Below are 11,815 nucleotides of genomic sequence, written 5' to 3' on the forward strand. Positions count from 1 at the left end.
GTGCTCGGTGCCGCAGGGCTTCTCACAGGTTCTCTTTGTGTTTAACAGCCCGTGATTATTTTCAGCTAAAAATAACGTGCTCTAAGGTCTTGGAAGAATTAGCTGGCTTTCCTATGCCAAGAAGAAGCGCTGACTTTCTGTGTCAGTTCAAAGTTATTCTTGGTAATAAATTAGCCCTTGTTCAGACCACAGGTACTTTAATGGGCTCCTTGACTCTGGCTGCCTTGCTCACGGCCGCTTCAGGAGCCAAATGCCAATATATGCCCCAGGAGTCAAACACAGAGTGCTTTCATCTGGCAAAAGAAAACCCATCAACATTGCCAAATTATCCAAGAGGAGATCTCCAACCCTGGCTGGCATAATCAAAGCTTTTGCGAAGCGTGTTTTCCTTGTGCAAAATACGTAGGGGCTTAAAATCGTAATAGCGTGATAGTTTCAAATGCAACCATCATTTCTCCGTATTAAATAAACAACTCGTAAGAAAATACTTGTTCATTAGCAGGAAGATTTATAATGGCTACAGAAGCTACAAAAGGATATTCAGGCTGCCATCAGCAGCTTTGGTATGACCAGAAAAGCCCAGGCGGGATCTTTAAACACCCAGACCACAAGTATTGTGTTCTGTGTCTACTTAAACTGGAGTAAAAATACACTGACAACAGAGGGAGCAGATTGACTTTTAAAATTTTCCACGAGATAAGCAACAGCTTCGGCTAAGTACAACCGACTGAATTTCACCTTATGAAAAGTTTAAAGGTAGAGTTGGAGTTCAGGGGTGATGTAAGGATGGCACAAGCCACCATTTCAAACGAGACTGTTTTGTAAACTCTCTCGGCAAAAATAGGCAAGGTCTGTTTGTGGTAAGACAGTCTGCTTCAACCTCAAAGTTTAGCTGGAATTTCTCAGGCCAAAATTATAGGGAAGCTAAACCAGAGGTTTTATGAAAGGAACAGGCTGCAACCTTTTCGTGGAAGAGGGAATATTTTACAGTTAGCAACAAGATCCAAGTGTCACCTTTTTTTTATTTTAGTCTTATGCCAACCCCATGATTTCCCAAAAATAGACTCACTCACCAGGAATGTCACGTTCATCTTGATTCAGCTAATGATATTTATACTTTTACCTTGGATGGGATTAATTTTCCTATCCTGTTAATGCAGCATGTGATTATTAAGTATCTTTACCGCACGCATAGACATACATTTTCTGTGTCAGAAAGGAAAGCAACTGGCATTTTAAATTACTGAATGATAATTGTAGGTGGCTGTTTTTCATAAAGATTAAGGAATTCCTTTCAATATGATAAATGGTTATAAGACTCCCTTTTATACTTAATCAGTTCACAAGTGAATTTATTCGACAGTCATGGGTTGCGGGTCTATTGAAGAACATTTTCTGCCCCTCAAAGGCGTACGTGTTGATGTAGTGAACGTGTGTAACATCATATTATGGAGTACAGGTACTGAGACTTCCCAAATGATGGTTTTCGGTACTAACACCTCGTACAACTAATGCTACAGATCAGATCTCGCCAGATTTCAATAAGGCTCATTTCACATCCACATCTAAAGAAGTGCAGTCAGTGCCTGAGCAAAAGGGGATCCAATGACAAGCACTGAAGCAAAGTAAATTATTAACCTGGCATTTTAAGTAAAAAGTTGTACAAAATCAATATGCAGCCATGCGCTGTTGACATATCAAGTGCAAAAGTGAATTCCAACAAGGGAAATCTGCCAAAAAGAAAAGATTTTATCCTGACATGGGTGAAGGAAACACAGACATTCAATCAGGGTAAATGTCAGGAAAGCCAAAAGAAATAAGAACTCCCGTTCTGCACAGCACTACTTCCCCAGTCATAAAAGCAGTGACTTAAAAATGAGACCCTGCTGCTTATGAAACTCTGAAGCCAGACTTCAAGCCTCCTGAACGGACCAGCTCGCTGCCTTCAACAAAACCACAGCAGACCTCATAATCCCCCAAAGAAAGCAAGAAGAAAAATGCTCGAGTTTGACCACGTTATCAAGCAGTGCTCCCCCACGTACAGCTTGTTTCTGTACAAGGGCGTGCACAAAGATTCGTTTCCTCAACCGCGTCAATAACAACAAAGAAAAACTTGCCGGACCGCTATTTTGGCCTGGCATGCAGTCTGAGGATTTCGACTAATACCCTCTCCTGTTTCACTTCAAAAGCAGCTTTCCCTTCTCTTGCATGTGGGGTTGCACTGGTCCCTCTTTCACAGGCTGTTTCAGGAGTTGCCTTGAACCCCTCCAGGATGGAGACCCCCCCAGCTCCCCAGGGACCTGTCGCAGGGCTGCTCCCCGCTCCGGGGGAAGGTGTGCGTCCCCACATCCCACCTGAACCCCCCGGGGCTGCAATCTGGGGCCGGGGCGCCCCGTTGCATTGCCTGTCGCTGCCAAGAAAGGTTTGGCTCTGACCTCTCTGTAACCAAACAGACTCTGCAAACACCCAGGAACCTGAAGAGGGGTAAAACATCCCAAGCATTTTCTAGATTAATTCTTTCTTTTTTTTTTTCTTTTGAGTGGATTCTTCATACACATATATAGAAAATAAGATGATTTTCATAGCTCTTCGCTTTCAGCACAAGAGTCAAAAGGCATTCCAGAAGCAGGACACGTTAGCACCATTCCTCTACCCTCCCTCTCTCTAGGCCTATGCCTGGAGCACCGTTATTGTACTGTGCAGCACTTTTCAACCCTCTATAAAGAAGAGTAAATGAATTTACCTTAATGAATGGTAAATCCAACCTACAACTCCCTTTTCTTTTATCCAAGCTAAAAGCGTTACTGACACGAACTGATTTTGAGGGGCAAGCAGACAAAAGTTTTTAATTTGTTACCACAGACTTCAATGGGGAAGTTAAGGATTTTCTAGACAAAAGACTAAGACTCAGCTAACTCCAGCTGAATGCCTCTTTCTGTTCATTTTCCTTTTGTGTTGCAACTGCTAACGGTGCTAAAAGAAAGACCCCGATGACTGACGTGCCGGTTCATTCCCGTTACTGAAATCTGTGCTCTGAAACACAGGCAGGATCAGCTGAGCTCCGGGCAAAGCTGCAAAGCAAAATCAACAGCTTTCCTCTCCAAAGCTCTGTTTGCCATCAGTCGCAGCCTGGTTTTGGGTGGAGCAAAACGTTTCCAAAAGCATACACAGATTATATGGTTTGTTTGCAACCCACGCTGCCTGGAAAACATGAAAACAGCTAAATACGGAAGAGCTAAAACTAAACAAACTGTGAACGCGGAGAACAGATTTGCAGTCAGTTTGAGCGTGAGATTTATGGACAACTGGTATGGACTGCCCTTGCTACCATAACCGTGATGTACTTTTGACATGGCTGCAGACTTTGGGGAGGACAGAACAAGCATCTGTCTTCATTTCAGTCCTAAAGGGATCTAGGAGTTAATTCTTGATATTTGCTTCTCCTCTTGCGTGAGGGTATTGGCAAGTACAATTATCTCTCTGGCTTCCTAATGCCTCATCATCTCTCAAATCTAGATGAGAAGAAAGCTACGCTTCACAAAATAGGGCAGTAAAGAGCACACAGAGAAGAAAAGTGAGCCAGCAGTGAGTTGGTACCTCCCATGGAAGAAAAAAAGTGACAAAGTTAACTAGTCCAGAAAAGAAAGAAATGTTGAATGGAACTTAAATTGCCTCCAAACTTCTTGGAGGCCCGAAGAAATATCTGTAAAACAGCCTCTTACATCCATTGGCAGATAAAAGGTAATGTGGCCTAGGTCTTCCTAATGATAATGTGGGTGATCAACACTTTTTTAAAGAAAAGAAAATTTATGAACAGCAATAGAAAATGTAGAAGGAACTGAAAAGCAGCATCATAAGGATAATTGACTGCCTTAGGATTGGGAGAAATGTTACCTGACAACATTTTATTTGCTGAATCTATTAAAAAGGCGGCTTGGTCATGAAGAAAATCTATCTTAGATGACTGTTGTAATTTTAGAAAGCTGCTGACCCGCCGTGACTGTACATCTGCTGAATAAATTGGCAAACTGCCCCCGTTTCCAGTTCTTCATCCTGCATGATTTAACGAGATGTGGCTTTGAATGCAGCGTGGCTTCGCTTCACACCAACTCCCGACACTGAATGTTTCTGAAGTTCTTTCAGAGCTTTTCTGTCCCTCTTTTCATGCGGGGATGGATGGCACTGGTCAGGGGAGGTCATGCTATCGGCATTGTCACTATAAATAACACCCCTGTTGCCTTGGGCAAGAAGCTTGGCTGTAAAAGCGTGCTGCACGCTTGAACGTCTAGTCAGAAGCGGAGCAGGAGAACAGAGCACAGGGCTGAAGTATCTGCCGAGCTCAGTATCTGCCATCAAAGGCAGGCAAGCCACCTCCTTCCTCTCATCGAGCTTGGTAAATTTATCTTGAGGTCAGCCAGGTCATTTACTCTTACTGCTGGAAGGCTGTTCCCAAAGCTGCCCTTTCCAGATTAGAAACCTCCTAACGTCCAGCCCACGTTTACTCGTGTCCAGTTTGCACCCATCTGCGTGTCCTCTCGTAAGACATGTGCCACCCCAGCAGCGCTTCTGTGCAATTCCGCGCTCGGGCGAACGTGACTGCGGACGGCCAGCGCTGCGCACGCAGCTTCCCAGATGCAACCGCAGCAATACCCGGTGCGGGTAGCGTTAATCTTTCCCTGTCTCTTCGGATGATGTCTCTTCTGACCTGACTTAAACTCGTATTTGCCGTTACGTGGCCGTGCCGCACGGATGGCTCACAGTTGCCTGGAGATCAGCCGGTCTGTTCAAGCCTTTCTCTTCCTTTGTTATTTTGAGCTGACGAGTTTGCAGTAGAAATCCCTGTCGTTTGCTACAAGAGCACAGTTTTTCACTGTTAAATTGTTCTCTGTACTTGGTCACTGTCAAGCTTTGTGCTGTCAGCAAACTTCATTATTATGGCCTTCTTTTGGCCATCCAAGCCCAAACCCAGTCTGACAGAACCATAAAAAAAAGGTTGCCACTGGATTAATTATTACACTTGCCAATTCTTTCATGATTCACGGTTCTAACTCATCCCTTGCCTCGAGCATATTGCAATCTTTCAACTTTTTTCCTGCCTTCTATTTGGTGAAAATATAACCCAGAAATTTACCTTTTCCATATATAGAGCACACATCCACATTGTGTAGTTTCTCTCCTCCTCTTATTTATGTGGAAAAAGAAACTGTTATTTATTTTTACTCTTGGAAAACCCAGTTTGGCTGGATTTTGAGGGTTTCTGAATTTATCTCTGTGTTTTTTGAACTCCAAGCCATTCCACGGCCTGAGTGTGTTTGCTGTATGGGATCACGCTGCTCAAGAACTGGAAGGGCTTGACATTCCCCAGAAAGACAAGCCACATAATTATGGGGTTGTCACGCTGATGGAGTTGCCCACACAGGGTGAAGCCACACTGCAAGACCAGAAACTCTGCTTGCAAAGAGGTCAAACCACTTACGATCCCCAAAGGTTTCTATATTTTCTGGGAGAACAAGCCACGTGACACACAGCCTCATTACGACATAGCCGCGTGGATCAAGCCGTTTAAACAATATGACGCCAGAAGGGAGAACATGTTCTAGCACTCAGGGCTTCCGAGAGCGCCGTGTTCCCCATACGTGACCAAACGGGACTGATATCCCAAGTGCTGGGTGGCCAACTGAAAAAGCAGGGTGGCGAAAGGCCACAAGAACAGAGACGTAAGCGCAGTTATGGAGCTGTAGTCATACTCGGGGTTAATCGAGGTCAAGGATGGCCTTTCCCATCTGCAAGCAGGCGGTGGCTCTGCCCTAATTATCAGCCATTTAAACGAACTAGCCAGACGGAAAAGCTGGCCCGGGGAGCTTGGGAAGAGGCTTTGGCCCCAAGCTCCAGGAGATCACACTGAGCAGCTCTGAAGTAGCCACCCTTCGCAATGAGAGGGAGGGACCGGAAAGGTGATCTCCAGACCGAGCAGCCCAGTCATAGACCTCCCACTGACAACTGTTGACAAGTCGCAGTGCTGCACGTCCCAAACTGGAATGACGTGCAAGTCAGACAGCAACCAAAAGTATTAGGAGATGGTCCCTCTCTCTCCATTAGGATAGAATGGATGAGATCCGAACTCAATCCTTTCTGTGGAAAGCAATAATTATCAGTGCATGCGTCACTCCTTTTCCAGTTCTCCGATTGCTAACCAAAATGTGGCATCAGCTAAGGAAAACACCATCGCTTTCCATATGAGCGACGAATGTGTTTCTGCTCCCTGCTCACATGCACAGAAGACAAAGGACCCTCCAAAAGAACAGAAAGTGCCTCTGAAGAGCCTACGCTTCAAAAGGAAGCAGCGAGGATCTGGCAGTGCCCCCAGATTAAAGCGATTTTGCACCTAGGGTACAAAAACATGCCTCCAGAGTGATCGCCACTCTGCTGACATGGCTTTGCACTGAAGAGCAGAGATGTGATGCCAAATGACAGAGGATCAACAGCCCGGGTTTCTGGATGCCATCATCTCACCCAGCAGCAGCAGAAGGTCAGCTTTGCTTGCTGAGCACAAACACAAGCAGCTGCGTGTGAGCCAGTGAAGTTCACAGGGAAGAGGGTCACCCTCCTCAACTCATGGGAGAAATAAAAGCAGCTCAGTTATCACTGACGTTACAGAGTGCACAAGAAACTCCCAAAGCTAATGTGCTGGTGCATCATCTCCAGGCGTGAAGGCATGACCCAAAAGCAGGCTGAGTTGCTCCAAGTCCGCACCCTCCGCCTCCTCAGAGTCTCCACCACACCCCCTCATCTTTCTGACCCTCTTTATGCCAGATCAAACTCACCATCAGCTCGTCTCTACCCTGCCCCATCCCTCCTGCCCAGGCCAAGAGCCAGAACAGGAACACATCTCACGTAGATCTTCATACCTGGGCTGCCGTCTGCGCCTTGGCTAGGCTGAGCCTAGCCCCAGCCTTCAGCCCCTCCACGGCTGCCAAAAGCCAGCGACAGCGTGTCTGCAGGGTTCATCCGGTTAAATAAGATAGAATCTGGAGCATGCAGTGCCTTTGCATCTTGTTGGTTTTGCTTTTGGCCTTCAAAAGTTGAAATTCACTTACTTACGGACAAGAAATAACTAAACACCAAATGAACAGAGGATAGCTTTCTGCTCTGTGCCACCTCTGCTGAAGCTATGCAGACCTTACTCTGAAGATGCCACCCAACGGTAAGGCCAGGGTGTCCGAATAGCACCACTCCCGTGTTTCGTACTTCCCATGTTACTTTGGGACTGTGAAGCTCAAAGGCTGACAACAACTTCTCTTATTTCTTCTCCTAAAACCATGGCTGGCCATCAGATAATAAGGAATGGCTGCCAGCCAGCAGGAAGAGATCCTTGCTTGGAGGTCTGTTCCTTGAAAGTAAAGAAAATGAAAGGACAGGTTGCATGAGAAAGAAAGCAGAACACAAAATTAGAAGCCAACACTTTTTCCTCCCTGGACTGTGTAATTAATATCATTGGTTTTCAAAGCGCTATACGGAGAGACAAAACCTAGAACCGTTCCTCACTTCTACAGCTGCAGGCAGTGAATTCTGTCCTCTGAATTATCTGAATGCTCAGACTGGCAACGGGAGCAGTTTCTTCGCTCCTGAAAAGACCAGCTAATAACATAGACTCCAGCTGGGGGACATATTAAAATATGTTTTCTCTGCCCTTTGACTGCTAAAGAAATATATTGCCATTAATGGTAATTACAGGCCATCAAAGCACTGAGGAACAGGAAGGCTTTATAAGAAAAAAGCTGTTTTCAGAAAAGGTTAGTGCATTGACTTTCTCAGTTGCATTTCGAATATAGCTTGGTTTGGAAATTGATGCACCTCTAAGGAAAATCCATAGAAGAAGCAGAAATAAGGAAATTATTCAGGACAGTTCTTTGATTTGACCGCACTGTAAGAGAACAAAAAAATGCTAGTGAATGGAAATGTGACTTATGAATTAACCACCCCCAATATCACCATACCTGAAGATGGAAAGAAATGAAAAAGACAAAGGAGAACAAAAGAGAGAGCAATTTGATACGGTTGCATTTGGAGCAGGCATGTTTGTAATTTTTTTTGGCTTCTAATTTAAACATAAAAAAGACACAACAAGGACCAAAAAAGGACATCGCGATACTTGTGGAGGGTGAAAATGGCAACTTGGCTGCTATGTAAATGCTTTGTCCAGAGTTTTGGGGTATGAACTGGAGCTGTTCTCCAGAGACAAGATAATGCTCTATGTGAGGAAAAGCCATATTTTCAGCACCCAGAGGCTACACTTGACTAAGTGGCATCAGGCAGGTTGGTACCCGCTCAATTTCTAACTCACTTGGCCTGTTTGTCTCTGACACATCGTGGAGCTATCTGAGCAGTGATGTTCACATACCTCAACTTACGCTGTGTAGGCACTATGCGTCCGAGTCATCTGGTCTTTCTTTATTTCCGAAGGTGACAAATGCCCTGCACAGAAGTTCTGAAAAGAGCCCAGCTTCATGTGCAACCGTTCGAATAAAGCAACATTTTCAGCAGAGAGCAGCACGCAAAAATTCCCTATGGGACCAGAGGCCGCAAAGGCCTCTGTGGACTCAGACCCCATCAAATACGAAACATGTTGTAAAAGCAGGTCTTTCTCTTAATGTTTTCAAAAACATACTAAGAAGGGGAAATAATTAGGGGTGACTCCTCACAGAACGATATGTTACTGATAAGATTTTTTCCCGTCTTAACAGAGACATAGAAAAAATCCTGTGAAAGCCACCCAAAATACATAACTGAACAATCTAATGTGATATGACAGGAGGTGACAATTTAATGTGATGTGATAGGAGCAAGTAAGGGATCACGGTGGAGGGTAACTGTCTTCACGTGACAATTCAGGACATAGAATTCCCTTTCTGGAATGGAAACTGCTATCACAAATCAGTTTTTATTTAATTACCTTTTAAATTCACATTTTGAAAATCTGAAGATTTACAATCTCTAACGAAAAACTCTAGGAGTTCTCTTTTTCTCTCTCACACATAAGCTCATGTGCACGCTGCTGTAATATGCAAAGTCATTTTCCTACTAAAACCAGTTACAGATTCGTTACAGTGACTAATTATGTAGAAGATGGAATTTATATTTTTCTTGGTATTTTATAAAATACCCTCAAGAGGTTTCAAAACAACCTAAGACAGTATTTTCTGAAAACTGCACTGTAGGTAGTTTCATGCTGATTTTGTTATAAAAGATGATATGCTAGAAATGACTTGTGGTTAGATATGCCTAATATAAACTAAAGAAGATCATATGAAATGATGACGGAGCATTTGCATTTTTTCCCCTCTGGACCTCTTTTCAAACCGAAATCCAAACTACTTCTCTGCAGTGGTCTTGAAATGGTTACTTAGAAATTTAGTCCAGCTTTGTAAAATTGGAAAGCTCCCAGGAATCATTTTTGAGGAACCATTTACATCTAAAAGAGCTGTACTAGACAAATGATCAAAACACTTTTGTCTCACTGATTTTGAATTACCACTGTTTTATAGTAGTGTCCTTTTTTTTTAAACAATAACTAGTTATTAGCCTCACCTTCTTGCACAAACTTGTATTTTCCATGTTCCAGCCCTTTCCAGCACAGCTCCACGACCAGCGAAATGCATATGCAATCATTAAGAGTTTGTTTATCTGCTTAATGTGCTAGCAATTAAAATGAGGTGCAGTGGGCATTCTACCTCTCCACTGGGGAGATTGTCTTCTGAATCACCATGGGATTGTTCCCCCTTCTTTCAGATCCTTTACTGTAGCTTAAAGACAGCAGTAGGGCCTTGGTGATAGATGCAATGATAGAAACTGATATGAAGAATACCGGTGTAAAATCACCTTGTGCATGAAAACACTCCTTGGAATATTTTAAATATGAAATAAAAGTCTAGGAACTGGCCATATCGCTTGCAGAATTGGAAATATACTGTTAGGTTTGTATGTGTTTGTTCAAAATGATCTTTTGTGTCCTGACAGAGAATCAGGCTTTGCTCCTCTTTCCTGAAGTTACCATTTCGAATACTTCTGATCTCTAAAGAGGAGACAGAAATTTAACTGAGGTTACGAGTGCCAAACCTGCCTGCCTCTCAGCACTGTACGTGTTTGGTACTTACCTACAACTGCCTCGAGATCCCAGCGCAGGAAAAGCAGCATGCTGTGCAAGGCTCAGACGAACAGGCCACGAACGGCGACAGAAACAGTGAAGTACTTTGCGCTGCAACCGAGATGCAACTGAAACAGAAGCCCCAAGAGAACAACTGAGTGCATTACCTCTCAAGTGAGATTAGTTTGTTGACAGCTGACATAACTTGCTGCTACATGGTAAGAGATCACAAATCCAACCCCTGAGTAGTTGCGTCTCTATGAAACATGCAGAACAAAATCCTCACTGTCAGCAATTTTTACTATATACCCTAAAAGTCGCCATTATGCTTGGTAAGAAGTAACCTTTCACACTACAGAGGGTTGAGCCAAAGCCTTCAACAAGATAATTTAGTTTGCATACTGTACTATTTCCTTTCCTAAAGCCACCAGGAAACATGGCGAGTAGCCCCGCACAATATCACTGGGACACAGCGAAGCCACACCTCTCCGGTTTAACACAGAGAGCCCGTAACTTTGCCCAGAAGCTTTAAAACACTTACTTATTCCTATACTTTTCTTCCCTCTTTCTCTCTCGGCTTTAAAGGCTTTGCCTACCCTAACTGTTTGAGCCTTAGCATATCATTGCAGTAACACTTTGTTTTGGTTATTGATGAGGTGGGCGACAGGTGAGATACATACTTTCCAACAGAATTTCACCAGTTGACTAAATATGTCATGAAAATCTATTTATTCAGCGAAAATTCTCAACTGTATAAGCGATAGCCTGACTGTATAGGCAGAGAGTAAAGTACCTGATCTTTCTGTGTATAAAACATAGGTGTCCCCAGGACATGCTGTGGGCCAAAAGCTAAGCCCCTTTCCTGAGACTTGAGATGTTTTTGTTAACCTCAAGCCTTGCTTCGCCTACAAATAACTCAGTTTCCTTAGCTACAAGCTGATACCTACCTAGTAGCGAGGGTTTTCTTGAAGACGGGTATCATCGGCGCTGGGGATGTTTTGCTTATGCTTTTGCCCAAGCTGTTTTACAACCCAACGCGTCACTGGCGTGCTCAGGCTTTTCCACAGGATGCCTCTTTTTATTCTTTGCTTTTCTAAGCCTTTCTAAGCTTTTCTGGCTAGGTCATTACAATGGCGTCATGCCGTGCCGCCAGCCATGCCAAGCCCTGCCAAAGCGGGAGCAAGGGGGGGATGAGGATTGGGGTCTTCAGCATCGTGAGTGGCCATAAATGGGACAAAAAGGCTTTTTTTTTTTCCCCACATGGGTGACGCCCTGAGGGGAAATAGCCCAAGCTGAGGGGAGCCACCCTGACCTGAGGGGGACCCGCCACCTCCACCCGGGGCTGCCCCTTCCTCTGGCGGGTGCCCACCCGAGGCAGGCACAAGGCGGGGGAGGAGAATCGGGGGCTTTAGTGTTCGTGAGGAGCCATAAATGGGTCAAAAAGGCGGGGTTTTAACACGCGGCTGCAGCCCTGAGGGGAGAGAACCTGCTCTGCTGGGAGGTAGCCCGGCTTGAGGGGAGCCGTCCCCCCGGGCGAGGCGGGCTGGGGGGGGAGGCGGAGGCCCGGAGCCTATGGCTCCCCTCCGGGCCTCCGCCTCCCCCCCCCAGCCCGCCTCGCCCGGGGCGGGTCGCCTCATGTGGCTACGAGCCGCCCGGGTTGAGACGCGGCCC

Source organism: Gymnogyps californianus, chromosome 6 (genome assembly GCF_018139145.2).
Source record: "Gymnogyps californianus isolate 813 chromosome 6, ASM1813914v2, whole genome shotgun sequence".
In the NCBI taxonomy this organism is placed as follows: domain Eukaryota; kingdom Metazoa; phylum Chordata; class Aves; order Accipitriformes; family Cathartidae; genus Gymnogyps; species Gymnogyps californianus.